The following is a 7819-nucleotide window of genomic DNA, read 5'->3' as shown; positions in this document are numbered from 1 at the left end:
GTCTCCAACTAAGACCGGGGGGCATCGGAGTTGGGCAGACATAATCCGCCCTTCAAACACGGCTGCCGTGGGCCCAAGAAACCATAGTCACGCAGGCGTAGGCTGACAACGAGGGTGAGACAACGGAGTTAGGGATCCTTGGGAGTGCTGCCGAGCTCCGTATCTATTGCAGCATCACGTTCCTGTACTTGGGGCTCATCCGCCCAGTTCCAGGATTACCAAGTACAGTGAACGTAACACCGAGATTGCGTCTGGTGATGGTAGGTCTGGGCGTGGAGTGGAGAGGGGAAGATAAGAGGGTGAAAGAAAGCAAATGGTGGTCAGAGAGTAAGAAAGGAAGAGGTAGAGACATCAGAGAGATCACATCGGTGGGTGAAAACAAGGTCGAGGGAGTGACCGAGATTGTGAGTAGGGGCGGAGGACCATTGAGAAAGTCCAAAGGAGGTGGAAAGGGCAAGAAGATTAGAGGAAGCTGCATTAGTGATGTCGATAGGGATGTTAAAGTCACCGAGGATGATAGAGGGGAGGTCGGAGGAGAGAAAGTGGGGAAGCCAGGCAGCAAAGTTGTCAAGGAAAGGTGAACAGCAGCCAGGGGGGCGGTAGATCGCTACCACATCGAGGTGAATGGGGTAGAAGAGACGGATAGTGTGGACCTCAAAGGTGGAGAAGGTGAGGGAGGGCTCAGGCAGGATGACACGAAAGGTGCAGTTTGGGGAGAGAAGGATGCCCACGCCTCCACCCTGGCGACCATCAGGTCTGACTGTGTGGGTGAAGGAGAGGCCTCCGTAGGAGAGGGGAGGAGGTGTCAGAGGAGTAGAGCCAGGTTTCAGTGATGGCGAGAAGGTTAAAAGAATGGGAGATGAAGAGGTCGTGGATAGCTGGTAACTTGTTGCAGACTGATCTAGCATTCCAGAATGCACAGGAGAAGGGAAGGGAGGGGACAGGGGAGATGGGGATCAGGTTTGCTGGGTTCTGAATGTGTGTGGGTAGGCTGGAAATTTGGGTGGGGGTTGACCTAGCAGTGAGGATTGGTATTGGGCAGGATCGAGGGGCCATAATTCCAGTACAGTAGTGTTGTTCAGAAGAATAATATAGAATGGAGTGGGTGTAATATAGAAAGAACAATGAGAATGGGGATGCAGTAAAAGCAGAGACAGTGAAAAACGTTTTTTGGCAAATAATGGAAGGAACGGAAAGGCTGAGAATATTACACATTGGTTGTAGAGAGTATAAATGAGGTGCAGAAAGCAATATGTGAGAGCAGTATGGCTGTTACTTAATCAGTGTTAGGGAGGTCAGTGTCCAGGCTGTGCAGGCGTTGGTGGTATTCTATTAGTTTACTTTCAGTAGGCTGTTGTTTGCAGGTGGGGAAGATAGTCAGCTGTCCTTCTGTTCCTCTCCATTTCATCTCCGATTATCTCCAAGGCCGTAACTTCATACTTAACACTAACATACTTTACAGCTCAGATACTATGCAGCCAAACATGTGCTACTTAAATATAAATGAACACATAGATACAGCCCTGCTTACTAACAGAACCCTCCCTCTGAGACCCCACCCACAACAAAAGGTGAGCTATAGGTGTGATTAACAACACACCAGTACACTAGTACACAGTGATTTCCAGCTATAGTAGTGGCTAGGAATAACTAACTATAAACAAAGAAGTAGGTTACCGATCACACTTCAAATAAAGCATGAAATCTGCAGGAGTGGGACTCATGTAGGAGTGAGATAAAGTAGGTTACCTGAGGAAGACAAAAAGAAGATAGAGGGTCACGTCAGCTGAGGCATCTCCGATTATCTCCAAGGCCATAACTTCATACTTAACACTAACATACTTTACAGATCAGATACTATGCAGCCAGAGGCTATGCAGCCAAACATGTACTGCTTAAATATAAATGGGAGAACCAAAAAACAGGAGACATGAATACATACAATAACAAATAAACAATACACACAATATTCCATATTCATCAATAAATACAATATACTGCAGAGCATGTAATATACTGTAAAATGATCCACACCCCAGAAACAGTTGCTTCTTAACATACTATTCCAGTTGATTTTATCATTCAGGCCCCCAGGTATAGTGGTTGCTAAGCATAAAATCTATTTTGATTCCTTAATCAGAAAACATTTAGCCTGATCACCCCCTCTACAGGACGTTTGTCCAACATAATATAAGCTGCATGGGCATACAATAATATAGACTGTGTAGTAGTGCAGGTCAGGAGAAATCTGATATCAATAATATTTATAACAGTATGGGTGTTTGAATGTTTTATAAGATACCAGGGCCAGTATTTACTAAGAATCCGAGTTTGTCCGATTTGTGTTTTTTTTTCTAAGTCCCAATCCGGGAATTCACGAAGCACAAATCTCGGCAGTGTTTGGACTATTCGTAATGGTTTGAATGACAACGTTCACAAATACGAATGAATAGACCATCGGTCAAACGCGGCTGTTATTACATAGAATACGGGAATTCACTATTCATTCGTATTTGGGTGTTAGTCACTGAGTGCTCAAATGCGGACGTATTTTTTTGCGATTCGTTAAAAAAAGCGGCAAAAAAATAGACCTGCTTTTTTCAGTCGTGTTTACATGTGTTGCAAATAAAAAATCACTCACACCTGAATTAGGATGCCTATAAAAGGATGTTAGGCCCATTTCAATACACCTACACTCAGAAATGGCAGCAGGACTGTGGGCCAGTGATCTTTTGTGTGCTGTGGGATTCCTCAGACTCAGACATCAGCCTGTAAGTAACCAGGGCCAAGAAACTGAACATGGTCAGCAGGTTGTACAGGTTCCACGGAGGCTGCGCAGGCCTCGTTTTTTTAGGGGGCGTTTAAACTTGAACGCATTGTCCGATGATAAGGTCATACAGATGTTCCGTCTAAATCGTAACAACATTTTCCGTCTGTATGACCTTGTCAAACTGGGCCTAGACCCTGAGACAGCATGCTCTCGCCCTGTCTCAGGCCTGCACAAACTCCTGGCTGTGTTGCACTTTATGGCTACTGGCAGCTTTCAGGCTGTGTCTGGGGATGTCATAGGAATCTCACAGCCCTCATTTTCCAGAATCTTAACACAGGTGATGTATACCTAACTACCTCTTCTGTTTTGTGTTTGTTTAAATTTCTAGGTGGCCAGTTCTGTCCTAAAATCTCATGTTTATTGTTCTTTAAAATATACACACAGGTGTTGGCTGTTTTGCAGCCCCACATCGAGGCCTCAATCTGCTTCCCTACCCAGGAGTCTCAGTGGCATGCCGTCAGGGTAGATTTCTATGAGCTGGCTGGCATGCCCAATGTGCTTGGAGCCATAGATTGCACACACATTCAGCTGAGACCACCTAGGGGCAGGCAGCACATATATACAAACCGCCATTTCGAACACTCCACAAATGTGCAGGTGGTTTATGATGCAAATCTCAAAATAATGAGTGTTGTTGCTGGTTACCTTGGGGACTGCCATGACTCCTTCATCCTCAGTCAGTCATCCCTCTTTGATAAGTTTGAGGACGGACAAATGCCAGATGGATGGCTGCTGGGTATGTAATTTGATATGTGTAGGCCTGCGTATACTTTGTCCGAATACATGGGCAGATGTATTAACCTGTAGAAGGCATAAGGAAGTGAGAAACCAGTGATCTGTGCAAGGTGATAAAGGCACCAGCCAATCAGCTCCAATATGTAAATGAACAGTTAGGAACAGATTGTCTGCTGCCTTTATTACCTTGCACATATCACTGTTTTTTCACTTTCTTATGCCTTCTACAGGTTAATACATCTGCCCCACAGTGTGTTACTTATGTGTTGCTGTATCTTAACATGAATCACGTTACTATATCTGTCTTTTAGGTGATGGTGGATATGGCTGTTTCTCTTGACTTCTAACTCCATTGTCCCGACCTGATACCCCTGCTGAACACAATTACAATCATGCACATAAGTCCACACGGAATGTGATAGAAAGATGTTTTGGTGTGCTGAAATCTAGGTTTCGGTGTCTGGATAAGTCTGGTGGCCTTTTGTTGTATAGTCCCTCCAAGGTGAATCAAATTGTGTTCTGCTGCTGCTTTCTTCATAACAAAAGAGAAGGCACAACAAAGTGACCCCCTGGCGCTGATTAGTAATTTACAATTAATGCGTATATATGTCTTATAGTGTTTTTAACCCTTTAAAATTTGTTTGTTTTGGAGAATCTAAAAGCAGCTCACTGTAAATATGGGGGCTTCTCTACCCCCTTACCACAATACTCTTAGAAAAAAAGAAAAAAGAAAAAAGAACAGAAGCGCTAATAGATTCCTTATTAAAAGAACTTTTATTTTTACTTTTTTAGCTATTACTAAATAGCTCCTTAACTTACCTATATATCTAATTACACATTAAAGAGTTTTACTTTATATAGTGTTCTTAAAAATCTGGCCAGCTTAAAAAACAATAATAACACATTCACAATTAAATACTCTGCTCAGTGCGGTGAGATAAACAGTTAAATACAGATGGATCACACTGTTTCCTTTCGATGTTACAAAGTAACCAGCCTTAGGATTGATACATAATTACTCATTCAGCTTGTGCTTAAAGCCTTTCAGGTTTTGTAGCTGTGTTGAGAAATGATTTTGACACAGTTTCTCATTCAGAATGTAGACTAATATTCACAAGTCCACGCTCTTATAGATTGCAATAATCTTAACTTTCAGATGTATTGAACCATGTGCACAATCTCAGTAGCTGTTCCTTTTCACTTGGAAAGTATAGATGATTTAATACACAGCAGCGATGAATTGGTTGCTTGTAAGTTAGTGTGCAAAGCCAAAGTATAAGCTTCATTCAAAGCAATAAAGAGTTTTTACAGCTCAGCTGATGTTTTAAAGCTGATTAGATATATAGCATCAGCCACTTAATTACTCATAGATTAGCAAATGGACATATGGGAGCTTTACTCCGAACGGTGATAGAAACTTTTTCTGCACCTCAGCTGATATTATAACATGGCCATGTTGTATGAAGATAATTACCACATAACCTCCTGGGTTCAAGTCCTTTTCACTCCCGGCTCTGGTGCTCGAATGCCTTTGTATGAGCCTTATCCGGAGGTCTTTGGATGTTTCCCAGCGTAATGAGGCAGATTCGTGGTGTAGTCCTCATAGGTAACTAGGAACCAAATGGTGAGACGCGTTTCTCTGCCTACAACACTCGGCGGCTTCCTCAGTCAGATATTTTGAACTCTGCCGCTCTGCTCGTTTTTATCCCTGGCATCTCTCGAGTGCGCCTGCGCGCACTACCTGCGCTCCAAGCCTCATTTGCTGTATCACGGCTGTGGATCGTTTGGCTGGGCTAGCACTGTGCGCTCAATCTCGTTCCAGATCCCGTTACTATACAGACATTTATCAGCTGTTAGTAGGACTTATTTGTGTCCCCACACGTATTTCAGTCCACAGAACTTATAATAAGGCTTTTGCTCATAACGGGTTGTAGTATTTATAAACATCTTATATAGACAATTAAATGCCGGTACTTCCAATAGCACTCAGAGCAGAGTCTTGATAAATTTTAAACCAAAAAATAAAAAAAATTAAAATATATATACAGATGTAGCCACCTTTATCTTGAGTGGCCGCGGCGGTTGGCCCGTTCGACCATACGCAGCGTACTGTGGCGTAGCGAGGCGCGCCTAGCCACAGAGAGGCTATCTAATCGCACGGAGACAGACATTTGACGTTTGGCGTTACCTTTACGTGTAATACCTGCGATCAGCCACCAGATGTCGCTTTTTACAATCACCACTGCGCATGCGTGTGGTCTCCCGTAAAATACAATACTGACATACATAATAAGGACTACTTTACTAAGGCGTCTCATTACGCTGCATACAGCAAATACTGTACTCATTACGCTGCATTATTTAATACAGTACTGTACAGTATATACAGTACGACACCGACGCAAATACAGTAGTACAGCATACAGTATATGATCCATCTACAATACTTTATGAATACTGTATGTGAGCGTGCAAGTCCCGCAGACAAAACACAGTACTGTAAAACCAGTAGTGTACACTGTCGCAAATGGATGTGTGTTACAAGTTCACTATTGCCTCTCAAGATTAGGAATTTTCTACAGTGTTATCGTCCTAATCCCGTAGCCATTACAGCATAATCAAAACCAACGGATTTATACATTTGTCTGCGGCGAAGTGGTGAAGTGTTTCGCTTCCTATACTCAGAGTCCAGGGTTCGATTCCTTAAGTACTGTACGAATGCATGTTACTGTAGTTTTTTTCAGACACTTTATTATTTTTTTTATTCACATACTGCAAACCAGGGCATACAGTAGCTGCATGAGCGGTTCTATGCGATCGAGTCCGGTGTACCATAATCTGCAGGTTCTATGCAGGTTAAGGTACTATGCTCCGTACACAGTACACATACAATTCTGTAGCTGGGCAGACTGAATAGAAATGGCTACCACCTATGACTCCTTGCCCCACAGAGGCCCTAGGCTACGGAGCAAGTAATAGTCCAGATTGTACAGACTATGGGGCAATGCTGAATGAGCGTCACAATCCCCTAGCTAAAATACACAGTATGCATATTATGGTACACCGGACTCGATGACATACTGTAGCACACTGGCAAAATGGCCGCCGCCCCTGAACCCTTGTGCAGGTTATGGGGCTATGCTGAAGGAGCGTCACAATCCCCTAGCCAAAATACACAGGGGAGGGATAAGCTACTGTAGGATTGCATACAGTATTACGGTACACCGGACTCAATCGCATAGCACACTGTCAAAACGACCACTACCCATGAACCCCCACCTCCTGAACCCCCACCTCGTGGCAGGCAGCAGTTGGGTATGGAATGAGAAATGGCATAAGCTGTGCAGGCTACGGGGCGATGCTGAAGGAGCGTCACAATCCCCTAGCCAAAATACACAGAGATACTGTAAGCGAGGTCTATGCACATTACAGTACTGTACAGTACGTTACACCGGGCTCGGTCGCATAGCAAACTGACAAAACACAAGTTTTACAGTACATACAGTAAAGCAGGCCAAAGCTGCAGGAGAGTTTCTACTGTAAAGGTTCTATGCACCGTACGGTAATGTACACATACCTGTACAATTCTATAGCAGGGCAGACTCAATTGAAATGGCTACCGCCTGTGACTCCTACAGTAGCTCCTAGGAGGCACTCAGCTATGGAGCAAATAACAGCACAGATTTTGCAGGCTACGGGGCAATGCTGAAGGAGCGTCACAATCCCCTAGCTACAATACACAGGGGTGATAGAGATAATCGAGTGGCTGGAGGGGGGGTCCCCTTGATTTAAGGGGCCCCCACTCCTCCAGGGTACTCCGGCCAGGTGTGACTAGTTGGGTATTTAATTCCATGGCCGCAGGGACCTGTATAAAAGTCTCCCCCGGCTGTGCATTATCTGTCCAGCTAGTGGAGCCCAGTGCTGATTCAAAAAATATGGGGAACCCCTACGCTTTTTTTGTCCCCCTTATTTTTTGCACCAGGACCAGGCGCAGAGCCCGGTGCTGGTTCTAAAAAGATGGGGGATCCCGTGTCCATTTTTTCCGTATTCCTTCCGGAATTCGACTGCAATTGCATATACAGTACTGTACCCCTTAATGTCACTGCTTACAGTATACAGTATTTAGACATGAGCTTGTGTACAGTATCTGTCATGAGGTGCTTTTTTCACTGACACTATAACTTTTTTCTATTGTGATATACTGTACTGTACAGAGGCGGCAAACTAGCCAAACGGGAATAATCAGCTTCTGCA

Source organism: Pseudophryne corroboree, chromosome 1 (assembly GCF_028390025.1).
Source record: "Pseudophryne corroboree isolate aPseCor3 chromosome 1, aPseCor3.hap2, whole genome shotgun sequence".
Taxonomy (NCBI): Eukaryota; Metazoa; Chordata; class Amphibia; order Anura; family Myobatrachidae; genus Pseudophryne; species Pseudophryne corroboree.
Note: the sequence above shows the minus strand (reverse complement) of the source record.